Source organism: Scyliorhinus torazame, chromosome 2, assembly GCF_047496885.1.
Source record: "Scyliorhinus torazame isolate Kashiwa2021f chromosome 2, sScyTor2.1, whole genome shotgun sequence".
In the NCBI taxonomy this organism is placed as follows: Eukaryota; Metazoa; Chordata; class Chondrichthyes; order Carcharhiniformes; family Scyliorhinidae; genus Scyliorhinus; species Scyliorhinus torazame.
The window spans coordinates 252,103,758-252,119,278 of record NC_092708.1 but is presented as its reverse complement, the minus strand read 5'-3'; positions in this window follow the sequence as shown (position 1 = coordinate 252,119,278).

The following is a 15,521-nucleotide window of genomic DNA, read 5'->3' as shown; positions in this document are numbered from 1 at the left end:
CACCAGGGACTGCCAAATCTGCGCGGAGTGCAAACCGCATTTCTACCGGCCAGAGAGGGCGCACCTGATAAAAGCTTCCCATCCCTTTGAACGCTTCAGCATGGACTTCAAAGGCCCCTTCCCCTCCACCGACCGCAACACGTATTTCCTGAACGTGGTTGACGAGTACTCCCGGTTCCCATTCGCCATCCCCTGCGACATGACCGCAACCACCGTCATCAAGGCCCTCCATAGTATCTTTGCACTGTTCGGTTTCCCCGCTTACATACACCGTGATAAGGGGTCCTTCTTTATGAGCGACGAACTGCGTCAATTCCTGCATCGCCTCAAGCAGGACGACCAGTTACAACCCCCGGGGAAACGGGCAGGTAGAGAGGGAGAACGGAACGGTCTGGAAGACCGTTCTACTGGCCCTACGGTCCAGGAACCTCCCAGTCTCCCGCTGGCGAGAAGTCCTCCAGGAGGCCCTTCGCTCCATCCGGTCACTGCTTTGTACCACCACCAACCAGACACCTCACGACAGTCTCCTTGTCTTCACCAGGAAGTCCTCCTCCGGGACCTCGCTCCCGACCTGGCTAGCAACACCCGGACCCATCCTGCTCTGAAAACACGTGTGGGCGCACAAGGCGGACCCGTTGGTCGAGAGGGTCCATCTGCTGCATGCTAACCCCCAGTACGCACACGTGGCGTTCCCTGATGGCCGACAAGATACGGTCTCCGACCTGCCGCCCGCCGGAACCCCACGCGCACCCCAACTACCACCCCCACCCCCCCCCTCCACAGCACCTCACAGGAGGGTCAGTCCTCCCGCCGCCCCTGCCTGGGCCCTCCCAGCCCCTTACAGGCGCCCCCCTCCCAGGTCAACCGCTTTCCCCACCAGCGCCGTCTAGGGGTGACGAAGCTGCCATGGAGGCCGAAGCCACGCTCTCGGAATCGCAGACGCCTGGACCCCCACCGGAATCACCACCAAGGCTCCGACGATCGCAGAGGATGACCAGGGCAGCTGACCGACTGATTGCTTCATTTTAACCAATCTGCCATGACTGTAAATATCCTCTAAACGCTGTAAGGAGGTATCATGGTATCTCCATATCTGATCATACCATGTTGAATACAGTTGTAGCCGCTGGCCACCACGCCCGCCCGACTCCTTTTTAACAGGGGGTGAATGTGGTATTATCAGGTATTGCAATACCCGAGAGGCTGAAGTTCCATTGGTTAAACCTGGGGGTTTACCATTGGCTGTATAGTATGTAGCTCCGCCCTGATAGGTGGGGTATATGAATCAGTGCCGTCCCAGCTGCCCTCATTCTGTACCTGAGCTGCTGGGGAACAGTTCTAGTCTACTAAAGCCTTCAGTTGTGCTACAACCTCGTTTTAGTAGTTATTGATCGTGCATCAGTCATTATCATGTTCAGCAGGCGCCTGGTGTTCAACATTATCTACCTACCCTTAACAAAGCCCGTCTGGTCATCTTCAACCTCTGGTATGCAGTTCTCCAGCCGCCTAGCCAGGATTTTGGCCAGTATTTTTGTGTCTACATTGCGCAATGTGATGGGTCTGTAGGACCCCCCACTCAGTCAGGTCTTTGTCCTTCCTGGATCTCAGCGAGATTGAGACTTGTGCTAGGGTAGGTGGCAGGCTGCCCCTTGCTAGCGAGTATGCATACACCTCCCACAAGTGCGGGCCCAGTGCTGCTGCCAATTTTGTTGTAGAGGTCCGCCAGGAATCCATCTGATCCTGGCGCCTTACCAGCCTGCATGGAGTTGATCCTCTCCATGACTTCTCCCAGTTCTAGCGGTGCTTCCAGGCCCCGTCTCCTATCCTCCCCCACGACCGGCATGTCCAATCCGTCGAGGAACTGCTTCATCCTCGAGTCCCAGTCAGGGGGCTCGGAGGTGCACAGTCCCCAAAAGAAGGCCTTGAATGTTTCATTGACATTTTCTGGTTCAGCTACCAGTCTGCCGTAGCTGTCCCTAAACTGTGCTATTTCCCTCGTGGCTGCCTGCTTTCTCAGCTGGGGGCCCAGCAGGCGGCTAGCCTTCTCTCCGTGTTCATAGAAGATGTCCCATGTCTGGATTTGGCGCACTGCTTTCCCAGTGGAGAGCAGGTCAAAGTCCATTTGTAGCTTTTTGCTGTCTGCCAGAAACTCTACGGTCAGGGCCTCGTAATGCAGCCGGTCTACCTCTTGTACAGAGTCGACCAATTGTTGCCTGGCCGCCGTCTCTTCCCTACCTCTACGTGCTTTATAAACGATTATCACACCCCCTTCACCGCCTCCCAGAACATGGAGGGTGAGACATCCCCATTCTGGTTATTGGTAATGCATCCATTTATGGCCCGTGATATTGTCTCACAAAAGTCCTTGTCGACAAGGAGGGCCGAGTCCAACCTCCATGGGAAGTGTTGGGCATGGCCGGTCTCCAACCTCACATCCATGTAATGTGGAGCGTGGCCAAAGATTACGATTGGGGAGTATTCACTCTTACTATCCCTGGAAGCACCAAGTTCCCCACTACAAAGAAGTCAATCCAGGTATCTACTTTGTATACCTGAGAGAAGAAGGAGAACTCCTTCTCCCCTGGGTGGGTGAACCGCCATGGGTCCACTGTCCCCATGTTCCATAAACGTGCCTAGTTCCTTCCCCATGTTTGATGTTTTCCCCAATTAGGAGTTTGATCTGTTTGTCTGTGGGTCCTGTACACAGTTAAAATCCCTCCCCATGGTGAGTCAGTGCTTGTCTATGTCAGGTGTTTCTGCCATGGTCTTCTTTATGCATTCCGGGACAGCATGGTGGCGCAGTGGTTAGTACTGCTGCCTAGGGTGCTGAGGACCCGGGTTTGATCCCGGCCCCGAGTCTCTGTCTGTGTGGAGTTTGCACATTCTCCCCGTATCTGCATTGGTTTCACCCCCATAACCCAAAGATGTGCAAATTAGGTGGATTGGCCACACAAAATTGCCCTTTAATTGTAAAAAAAAGAATTGGGTACACTAAAAAAATTTTTTTTAATTCTTTATGAATTCTGTGTCGTTCCAGTTGGGAGCGTACACATTAACCAGAACCAGTCCAGGACATCGCTGACCATGTCCCCCTGGGTTCGTAACTGTCTTCATCGCTGTAAACACTGTCCTCTTATTTAGCAATATGGCCACCCACTTCGTCCTAGTCCCGTAGCATGAATAGTGCATCTGTCCCACCCAGCCCTTTCCTTTTTTTTAGAAAATATTTTGTTGAGGCATTTATAATTTTAACATATCAACATTCTAAATAACAGAGCAGTCCGACACACGCAAAAAACCCTCACCCAACTTCCCCCCGCCCTAACTCCTAGCTACCCATATAATAGATTCCCTGCCCTTATTCTTCATTGCCATGCCTCCCTTTCCCCCACCCCACCCCCATTCCACCCCCTCCCTTTCTGCAGACGGTTAGTTTTCCTTAAAGAAGTCGATGAACGACTGCCACCTCCGAGCGAACCCCTGTAATGAACCCCTTAAGGTGAACTTAATCTTCTCTAGCCTGAGAGACCCTGTCATGTCGCTGACCCACACCCCTGACTTTGGAGGCTCCGAGTCCCTCCATCCCAGCAAAATCCGTCTCCGGGCCACCAGGGAGGCAAAGGCCAAAACGTCGGCCTTTCTCCCCCCCTGGGCTCCCGGATCTTCCGACACTCCAAATATTGCCACCTCTGGACTCGGAGTCACCCTCCCTTCCAGGACTTCTGACATGACAGATGAGAATCCCTGCCAAAACCCCCTCAGCTTCAGACACGCCCAGAACATATGCACATGATTCGCCGGACTTCCCCCGCACATCCCACACTTGTCCTCCAACTCCTCAAAAAACCTACTCATCCAGGCCACAGTCATATGAGTCCTGTGGACCACCTTGAACTGCGCCAGGCTAAGCCTGGCACACGACGAGGATGCATTTACTCTCCGGGCCTTTCCCCCTAGCCCGACTTCTAACTCCCCCCCCCCCCCCCCCCCCAACTCGTCCTCCCACTTCCTCGTCACCTCCCCGATTGGGACCCCTTCCCGCTCCATCAATTCCTTACATATTTCCGAGACCCTCCCCTCCCCAACCCCTGTTTTAGACATCGCCTTATCCTGTAGTCACCTTAGAGGGAGGCGAGGGAAGCTTGGGACCTGCCTCCGGACAAAATCCCGTACCTGCAGGAACCAAAATCCATCCCCACCCGGTAATTCAAACTCCTCCTCTAGCTCCTCCAGGCTCGGGAAACCCTCCTCAACAAAGAGATCCCCAAATCTCTCAATCCATGCCTGCTGCCACCTCCTAAAGCCCCCATACAGTCCCCCCAGAGTGAACCGTGATTGTCACAGATCGGTGACCACACCGATGCCCCCTCCAGTCTCATATGTTGCCTCCATTGCCCCCACACTCTCAGGGCTGCCACGCCAGCTTGTGGCGTACCAAGCCGGCAAGAACGGCAGCGGTGCCATTAACAGAGCCTCGAGACTCGTACCCTTACAAGATGCCGCCTATACCTGCTCCCATACCAACCCCTCCCCCACTACCCACTTTCTAACCATCAAAATATTGGCCGCCCAGTAGTAATTAATAAAATTCGGAAGGGCCAAGCCTCCCTCCCTGTGCCAATGCGCAAGAACGACTTTCTTCACCCTCGGGGCTTTCCCAGCCCATCTAAAACCCGAGATCGCCACGTTCATTGATGCACTATCAATTACGACGAGACGAGAGTAGAGAGTAATCGAGGCTTTATTACACAGAGATGTGTGGCCTCCTACAGCTGCTGCCGAAATGGCTGCAGTTCGGAGAGCACACACAGTATACTCCGTCTACTGGGTGGAGCCAGCAGGCAGGGATCTACCCCCTTACCTGTAGTACAGGGGCCTTACCGTAACACCCTCGTATGCAGTGCAGTATATACAATATAATACAACAATGGTGACTACCACATTCATTTTCCTAAAAAATGCCTTGGGGATAAAGATTGGGAGACACGGAAACACAAACAGCAATCTCGGGAGGACTGTCATCTTCACAGTCTGTACCCTCCCCACCAATGACAGCGGGAGCACGTCCCACCTGCGAAGGTCCCCTTTCATTTGCTCAATCACACTGCCCAAATTTAGTTTATGAAGCTGACCCCAGTCCCTTGCCACCTGAATCCCCAGATACCTACAACTCCTTCCCACCATTTTGAACGGCATCTCCCTCAGTCTCCTCTCCTGTCCCCTTGCCTGGATCGCGAAGACCTCGCTTTTGCTCATGTTTAGTTTGTAGTCTGAGAACCAGCCAAATTCCTCCAGTGTACCCACAATTTCTGCAATCCCCCCCAACAGGTCTGTTATATACAGGAGCAAATCATCCGCATAGAGCGAGACCGACATGCTGGGTCTTACCCACAGTCAGCCCTTCTCCCTCAGGTGTATCTCTTGGAGGACGATAATGTCAGCCTTCATGCTTTTCAGGTGGGCCATTTTCACTGGGCCATTAAGTAATCGTTCCAGGTGACTTCTGATGCGGGGGTTTCTATCGTTCCCCCTTCAGGGGGTCAACCACGCTTTCCTTGTGGACACACCCCTGCACTCCAGGGTTTCCTTTTGTTAGGGGGCCGTCCAAAAGGACTACGGTCACCATTCTCACCATGAGGTCAGCTCCCTACACTCTGGAATTTCCCTTTGTCCAAGGCCACCCAACATGGCCACCAACTGAGTGTACGCCATGTGGGTGAGTCCCTGCACTCTGCGGTTTCTCTTAATTTGGGGACCCTCCAAAGTGATTGTTTGCAGCACCATTTTGTTCCTTGTTGCTATGTGCGATTTATGATAGCCAGCCTGGAATCCTACCCCCCCCCCCCCTTGTCTCACTGGTCCTTCTTTGTGTCCGTTTCTTCTCCTTTTCCCTCCTCCTAATCCCAGTTGTTATCCTCCCACATTCTTCCCCCTCCCCCTCCCCGCTTACCCCCTTAGATATCCCCCCCTTGGTGGTGTTCACCCCCCCCCCCCTGTCGCCAGGCGCTCAATCCGGTGGGAGATGTGTCGCGAACTTCCCCCCCTCACTCGTACCTCCTGGCGCTAGCATTCCTGCTAGTGTGGTGGCCCCCGGCCTATGCCTTCGCCCATTATCTTTCTTCTCCCTCTTCCTCCTTCTCACCCTCTCCTGAGCTATGCTGCCCTCGCGTCCACCTTTCTGTGTTTTAGTTCCCACATTCAGGCCGTGCCGGTACAGTCCCGCACAAATAGTCTTTTCAAGATTCAATCCTTCAGGGTGTCCGCTTTATCATTGACTCTGTTGCTGCCTTCCCAATCCGTGTTCTTGGAAAAATTCATCCTCATCTGCAGGGACACCAAAGTAGTGTTCTTTGCCCTGAAAAATGACCCATAGTTTGGCTGGGTATAGCATCCCGAACTTCACCCCACTTTTGTACAGGGCCGCCTTTGCTCTATTAAATTCCACCTGGTGTTGGCCAGGTCAGCCCCAATGTCCTGGTACATCCTGATCGGGTGTCCTTCCTAGTTGGAGGACTTTGTCTGCCTGGCCCAATGCAGGATTCTTTCCCGGACTTGGTACCAGTGCAACTTGGCGATTATGGCCCTCGGCTGCTCCCCGACCCTGGGTTGTGGCTGGAATGACCTGTGGGCTCTGTCTATCTCTGGCGGCTTAGGGAAGCTGCCTCTCCCCACCGGATTTCCCAGCTGTCTGGGGGATCCCTGCCCTCGGTTCCCTCCGGCAGATGCAGATTTAGGTGCCGCAACCAATTTTCCTGATCCTCAATATTCCCATTTAGGCTCCCCTCTGTCACCACCAACTTTGCTACTTCCGATTCCAGAGTGATGATCCAGTCGCTCTGGTCCATTGAGGCCCTCTCCAACTCCCTAATGGTGTTCCCCTGGGCCTCCAGTTGCTTCTCCGCCTTGTCCAGGGCTGCCTACATGGCGACAAATGCTTCTGCCACCACTACCTTGACCACTGCCTTCATGTCAGCCTTAATGGTCTCTTTGAGCTCTTTTAGTTACTTGGTGAGGAACTCCTTCCACCCACACCGGCCCCCCAGCACCGGAGAACTCCGTGTGCTGCCTGGTGGTCCATCTCTGTCCGGTCTTTGAGGCTCGTCCCATTGTGTATCCCCCATTGCCTCTGCCTGTTTCTCCAGGCTTTTGCCTTTATTTGTCTCTTTTCGGCCCCTGGAGTTGCTGCTGTTCAGCATCTCTCATTCTGTTTTGTTTGAAGAGGGCGAGGGGATATGTTTTTCCTGATTCTGGCAGGCCATTCGTGATTAAAGGAGCTTAAAGTCAAAATCTCCTTGCATGCACGCCTTTGCAGTGCCCCCTTGTCAGTACCCCCTCGGCAGTGGCCCCTGGTAGTGCCTGTGTCAGGGGACAATGCCGAGGCGTTTCCCTCAACCCCAGGAGTCTACAGACACCTCCATGCCCCCAGCACGGTCATTAGTGATTCACGTTGGCATGACATCAAGCCGACAGGGGGATGGAGGGCGGGGGGGGGGGGGGGGCGCGTGGGCGGACATTACAACATCAAGCCCATCCATTAGATGAAAATGTATTTACATTTATGGAAATCGAGTTCACATCCACTGATTGCATCACTGGTGGAGAGGGAGGGCAGGGAATGATATCAAACTAAGGTCTCATTGGCGTAAATCTAGTTATTGGTCGCTCATGAGATTTAACGACCATTTCAGGATTTGCGCCTGTGGCTAATGCAGCCATTGTTTTCAGGACTGTCACTGACGTCATCGCCTCTGGTGATTTTCCCTCCAACCAATTAGTCCCCAGCCCCACACAGCCCATTTCTACCTCTTTCCCAAAATCCACAAGAAGGCCTGCCCTGGTAGACCCATCATATGAGCCTGTTCCTGCCCCACAGAACTCATTTCTTCCTATCTTGACTCCATTCTCTCTCCCCTTGTCCAGTCTCTTCCCACCTACATTTGCGATCCCTCTGATGCCCTACGGCATATCAACAATTTCCGGTTTTCTGGTCCTAATCACTTCCTCTTCACTATGGATCCCTCTACACCTCCATCCCCAACAGGACGATCTGAGGACTCTCCATGTCTTCCTTGAGCAGAGGCCCGAACAATCCCGGTCCAACACCACTCTCCTCCGCCTGGCTGAACTTATTCTGTCACTCGATAATTTCTCCTTTAACTTGTCTCACTTTCTGCAAATAATAGGTATGGCCATCCGCAGGACCTCAGTTATGCCTGTCTTTTTGTGGGTTATCCAGTCCTACTCAAGCCCACTCCTGCAACTCTTCTTCCAATCCTCCAAGAACATTGCACAAAAGAGGAGGTGATGGGAAGAGGGGGCAGGGAGCTGGAACTATAAGGTAAGTCTTTACAACACTGCTTGTGGACCTAGAGGAGCAGGAGTGTTTTCCCCCAGGCCCAACCAGCTTAACTGTAACCTAGCAGATGCAACAATATTTCCCAACCAAAGGTTTTGGTTTTGGATGCGATTCCATTCAAAAAAATAATAATTAATAATATTAATCCATCTCTGACTTCCATTCAATATTAACCTTTGTTGTTTTGATCAGTTAGTTTTTTCTGCTTTTTTTTGTCAACAATCTCGTTCAACATAATATTTTGCCCTTCATAAGGTTGTCCCAATGCATTTCAAACTGCTGCAAAAATTAAATACCTTTGAAGTGTAGTCACTGATGTAACTGAAAAAACATGGCAGCCAATTTGAGCAGAGCAAGGTCCCATGTTGACAGAAATGGCCAGATAATCTGCTTTAGTCATGTTCATCAAGGGATAAATTTTGGTCAGGACACGGAAGAACTCCGCCGATACCCTTCAAAATTGTGATATGGGATCGTTCACATCCACCTGAAAGTGTAGAAGAAGGTCCTCAGTTCAACGTGTCATCTGAAATATGACACCTCCAATGGTGGGCCAGGTGATGCAGCTTCCACTACTAGGAAGGCGAGTTTAGATTATGGAGGCTGTACGTCACAACGATTGGCTGATGGAATCACTCGGCATATTCCTTCAGTTGTTTGTAACAGGCATAGTATAAACCATACTCATCCAACCCGCACTTTCAAAAACCAAACATCTGCTGTTAGATGTGGTTTGGAGATTGGCCAGCACTTGTCGAACAATCCTGAGTGCGCTAATAGCTACACTGACAACCAAATTAAGATAATCAACCCAGGGTGGCATGGTCATGCATTGATTAGCACTGCTGCCTATGGCACTGATGGTTCGATCCCGGCCCCAGGTTACTGTCTTTGTGGAGTTTGCACATTCTCCCCGTGTCTGCGTGGGTTTCACGTCCACAACCTCTAAATTTTTTTTTTTAAAGATAATCAATCCAGCTAATAGTGTGGCTCATTTATGCTTGCTAGAAGCAACATACATGCATGCACAGGGACCCGTTCTCTGGAAACAGGAGAAATATATTCAAGCCTTGTATGTATTTTGAATTACCCGGGGGTTTGGGGAACCTATAGTTCCCCGTTGCTTTTGGTTTTTTTACATATAAATTTAAAGTACCCAATTTCTTATTTCCAATTAAGGGGCAATTTAGCGTGGCCAACCCACCTATATCTTTGGTTTGTGGGGATGAGACCAATACAGACTCGGGGAGAATGTACAAACTCCATGCGGACAGTGATCTGGGGCCGGGATCAAACCAGGGTCCTCAGTGCCATGAGGCAGCAGTGCTAATGACTGCGCCATCATGCTGCCTCCCCCCCCCCATTGCCTTTTCAATGGCGCCACCTGAGTCAATCAGATTTGACTTGCCGATCAATCAACACACTTTTTCTCCTGTTGTATAAATTGTGTAATTGTTTGAAATTTGGCATTCTTACATTTGTCCTGATGAGTGCAAGATAAAAAGCTTTGGCAACACATATCTCTTTTCAGCTGTACTTATGTTATGTGTTCATGTCCCTGGAGTGGGACTTCAACCCTGACCCACGGGAGTCACAGCTAGAATCTCTTATAATAATGATGGTTCAATTTCTTTACATTTACAAACCTAAATATCTAAAATAGCTTTCCCCACAGCGTTAGGGGCCGCTGTGGTGAAAGCCTAGCCTGCCCTTACTTGCCAACCAGAGACCTAGAGCCATTTTAACCCCAGGGTCTCTCTTAAATAGGCCAGGCCCAAACCCTGCCCACACCCAGCATCAATGACAGCCAACTGGTGACCAGACATTTGGCTAGTGCAGCAGAAGGCTACAACCAGGCATCTAGGGAATGGGTTCAGGGTGTCAGAGAAGTGGTGTAGGGGTTGTGGGCTGGGGTTAGGAGATAGAAGTTGAGGGAAGGAAAGCCTGAGGTATTGATTTTTCCTGTGGGTTACACTTGTTCTTCAAAATGGAGTCGTCAACCCTCAGGAATAGGGCATGATGTCATTGAAAACTTTCCTTTTGTGTTGTAGAGACGTTAGAAACATGGTTAAAGTTTTTTGACTGACATTCAATAATTATCCAGTTGGATAATGAAGAGCCATCTCTCTTTCCAAGTGGAGGGCCGAAGGGCCTGTTCCTGTGCTGTAATCTTTCTTTGTTCTTTCTTAGAAAATAGGCAACAGTTTTAGATAGAGGATCTGGATCGGCGCAGGCTTGGAGGGCCGAAGGGTCTGTTCCTGTGCTGTAATTTTTCTTTGTTCTTTGATGTGGGAAGGCATGGTGTTGTGAGGGTGCACAATGGTTGGCGTTGGTGCTTGGTTGCAGAAGGTGATGTGATGAAGCCTCCTGGAAAATATCCAACCGAAGATGGCAAACCTACCATTTTGGGGCTTCTCCTCAAGCCCAGTCCTCCAGGGAGGCAGCCGGTCCCAAGTTAAAATAAGGTCAGGGATTTAAACTTCTCTATTCCCACACCAAGCCCTACATTTCATTTCAGTCAGGTCTCATTCGCTATCTCATTGAAATGGGGAAAGGGCCAACCAAGATTAAACGAGTGGCATGCTTCAAGAAGTTAAACTGAAAGCTTCAATTCACAATTAGTGCAAGTAGAGGAGGGAGTTAAATTGGGGCTTGTGTTATAACATCAAACTTGACTTCAGAAACAGCCACCAGAGGGCTACATTTAAACTACACACGCCCTTATCATTCAATCTGCCACTCTGAGTGCAGGTGTCAGACAGGCTGTGTTCAGGAAAGCCAGGCCCACAAGAGGCCTAACCAGCAGTTTTTAAATAGACTACTATAAGCTTCATCAAAAATATGTTTTAAAAATACTTTTGACTGTGGAACCAAGAAGTCTGGGAGTGATCATCAGTAAATTAAATGCATGGTTAGCGATCATGAGTTCCTCCCAATTTTGGTGGCACAGTGGTTAGCACTGCTGCCTCACAGCTCCAAGGACTCGAGTTCAATTCCAGCCTCAGGTGACTATGTGAAGTTTGCACTTTCTCCCTGTGTTTGCGTGAGTCTCCTCCGGGAGTTCCGGTTTCCTCCCACAGTCCAAAGATGTACAGGTTAGGCGGATTGGCCATGCTAAATTGTCCCTGAGTGTCCAAAAGGTTGGGTAGGGTTACGGGGATGGGGTGGAGATGTGGGCTTGGGTAGGATACTCTTTCCAATGGCCAGTGCAAACTCCATGGGCCAATAGCCTCTTTCTGCACTGTAAATTCTATGATTCTATGATTATCGCCTCCTAATCTCCACCCTCCCTTCTGATCATTGTCTCCCTCTTCTGCTTGGCTGTCTCCCATTTATTCCTTCTGGATCACCCTCTTCTTTTCCTGCTCAACCTTAATTGTCACCCTCCCTCTCAATTGTCCCCAGTCCTGATCAACCAACCTTTTCTAAATCATTACTCTCCACCCTCACTTTCCTACTTCTTTTGATTGCCCTTCCCTAACCTAATCCTTCATTAACACCCAGCGCCCCATTCGTCCCTGTCATTCCCTCCCACTCCTCCATTTCCACCACTCTGGCAATGCCTGAACTTGAATTGCTTTCTTTGTCATTATGCCTGTAAAGGCCCACAGGTCACTCAAGTTTATGTGGCTGATGTAAATGTTGCCCGATACCCAATATTATGGGCCACGCAATTTTGGTGTAGGGAATATTCCCGGCACCCAGTTAGTGCTGGCATGAACCAATTCCCCAGCCAAAGAACTGCAGACTTGTCCTCCTGGGTTCTGATCATCCATCTAAAGTGAAGGAAATTTTCAGGTAGTTTTCCTCAGTAATCTGGTTTTCCTTCAGTGGAAAATCTGTAGAAATCCAGTAACCACAATATATCCAAGATGTTTCCGAATTAAAAGATTCAGTTCCTTGAGGGAATTGGTAGCGTGCACCCCTTTAAGCTAAAGCTTAAAGTTGACATGTATGTTCAGCAACAATGTGCATTTATATGGCACCTTTAATCTGGCAAAACATCCTAAGGTGTTTTTGCAGGAGGGATTCTCGGACGAAAATCAACACTGAGCGAGATGGTAAAATATTTGGCAAAACTACCAAAGATTTGGCCAAAGAGATAGATTTTAATAAGGGTCCCACAGGAGGGTCAAGAGATGGAGGGTTTAGGGAGGCAGTTCCAGAACAGAGGGATGAGGGATATGAAGGGATAGCCATCAATGGTGGGGCTAAATACGACACAAGACGCCTGAGTTGGAGAAACACAGATCTCAGGCTATATGTCCAAACAATTCAACTTCTCATCGGCCTTGATTCGGCACTCACTTCAACAACCAATAGGTTATAAGTGTCACCTTAATAACGCATTCTCTGTTAAATGGCATGCTAAACCTGCCTGGATTAAACATTGTAACATCCAATTTACCAGGAGCAACACCAAATGAGTATCATAGAACATAGAACATAGAACAATACAGCGCAGTACAGGCCCTTCGGCCCACGATGTTGCACCAAAACAAAAGCCATCTAACCTACACTATGCCATTATCATCCATATGTTTATCCAATAAACTTTTAAATGCCCTCAATGTTGGCGAGTTCACTACTGTAGCAGGTAGGGCATTCCACGGCCTCACTACTCTTTGCGTAAAGAACCTACCTCTGACTTCTGTCCTATATCTATTACCCCTCAGTTTAAAGTTATGTCCCCTCATGCCAGCCATTTCCATCCGCGGGAGAAGGCTCTCACTGTCCACCCTATCCAACCCCCTGATCATTTTGTATGCCTCTATTAAGTCTCCTCTTAACCTTCTTCTCTCCAACGAAAACAACCTCAAGTCCATCAGCCTTTCCTCATAAGATTTTCCCTCCATACCAGGCAACATCCTGGTAAATCTCCTCTGCACCCGCTCCAAAGCCTCCACGTCCTTCCTATAATGCGGTGACCAGAACTGTACGCAATACTCCAAATGCGGCCGTACCAGAGTTTTGTACAGCTGCAACATGACCTCCCGACTCCGGAACTCAATCCCTCTACCAATAAAGGCCAACACTCCATAGGCCTTCTTCACAACCCTATCAACCTGGGTGGCAACTTTCAGGGATCTATGTACATGGACACCTAGATCCCTCTGCTCATCCACACTTTCAAGAACTTTACCATTAGCCAAATATTCCGCATTCCTGTTATTCCTTCCAAAGTGAATCACCTCACACTTCTCTACATTAAACTCCATTTGCCACCTCTCAGCCCAGCTCTGCAGCTTATCTATATCCCTCTGTAACCTGCTACATCCTTCCACACTATCGACAACACCACCGACTTTAGTATTGTCTGCAAATTTACTCACCCATCTTTCTGCGCCTTCCTCTAGGTCATTGATAAAAATGACAAACAGCAACGGCCCCAGAACAGATCCTTGTGGTACTCCACTTGTGACTGTACTCCATTCTGAACATTTCCCATCAACCACCACCCTCTGTCTTCTTTCAGCTAGCCAATTTCTGATCCACATCTCTAAATCACCCTCAATCCCCAGCCTCCGTATTTTCTGCAATAGCCTACCGTGGGGAACCTTATCAAACGCTTTGCTGAAATCCATATACACCACATCAACTGCTCTACCCTCATCTACCTGTTCAGTCACCTTCTCAAAGAACTCAATAAGGTTTGTGAGGCATGACCTACCCTTCACAAAGCCATGCTGACTATCCCTGATCATATTATTCCTATCTAGATGATTATAAATCTTGTCTCTTATAATCCCCTCCAAGACTTTACCCACTACAGACGTGAGGCTCACCGGTCTATAGTTGCCGGGGTTGTCTCTGCTCCCCTTTTTGAACAAAGGGACCACATTTGCTGTCCTCCAGTCCTCTGGCACGATTCCTGTAGCCAATGATGACATAAAAATCAAAGCCAAAGGTCCAGCAATCTCTCCCCTGGCCTCCCAGAGAATCCTAGGATAAATCCCATCAGGTCCCGGGGACTTATCTATTTTCAGCCTGTCCAGAATTGCCAACACCTCTTCTCTACGTACCTCAATGCCATCTATTCTATTAGCCTGGGGCTCAGCATTCTCCTCCACAACATTATCTTTTTCCTGAGTGAATACTGACAAAAAATATTCATTTAGTATCTCGCCTATCTCTTCAGACTCCACACACAATTTCCCATCCCTGTCCTTGACTGGTCCTACTCTTTCCCTAGTCATTCGCTTATTCCTGACATACCTATAGAAAGCTTTTGGGTTTTCCTTGATCCTTCCTGCCAAATACTTCTCATGTCCCCTCCTTGCTCGTCTTAGCTATCTCTTTAGATCCTTCCTCGCTACCTTGTAACTATCCATCGCCCCAACTGAAACTTCACACCTCATCTTCACATAGGCCTCCTTCTTCCTCTTAACAAGAGATTCCACTTCCTTGGTAAACCACGGTTCCCTCGCTCGACACCTTCCTCCCTGCCTGACCGGTACATACTTATCAAGAACACGCAGTAGCTGATCCTTGAACAAGCCCCACTTATCCAGTGTGCCCAACACTTGCAGCCTACTTCTCCACCTTATCCCCCCCCAAGTCACGTCTAATGGCATCATAATTGCCCTTCCCCCAGCTATAACTCTTGCCCTGTGGTGTATACTTATCCCTTTCCATCATTAACGTAAACGTCACCGAATTGTGGTCACTGTCCCCAAAGTGCTCTCCTACCTCCAAATCCAACACCTGGCCTGGTTCATTACCCAAAACCAAATCCAACGTGGCCTCGCCTCTTGTTGGCCTGTCAACATATTGTTTCAGGAAACCCTCCTGCACACACTGTACAAAAAACGACCCATCTATTGTACTCGAACTATATCTTTTCCAGTCAATATTTGGAAAGTTAAAGTCTCCCATAATAACTACCCTGTTACTTTCGCTCTTATCCAGAATCATCTTCGCCATCCTTTCCTCTACATCCCTAGAACTATTAGGAGGCCTATAAAAAACTCCCAACAGGGTGACCTCTCCGTTCCTGTTTCTAACTTCAGCCCATACTACCTCGGAAGAAGAGTCCCCATCTAGCATCCTCTCCGCCACCGTAATACTGTTCTTGACTAGCAGCGCCACACCTCCCCCTCTTTTGCCTCCTTCTCTGAGCTTACTAAAACACCTAAACCCCGGAACCTGCAACATCCATTCCTGT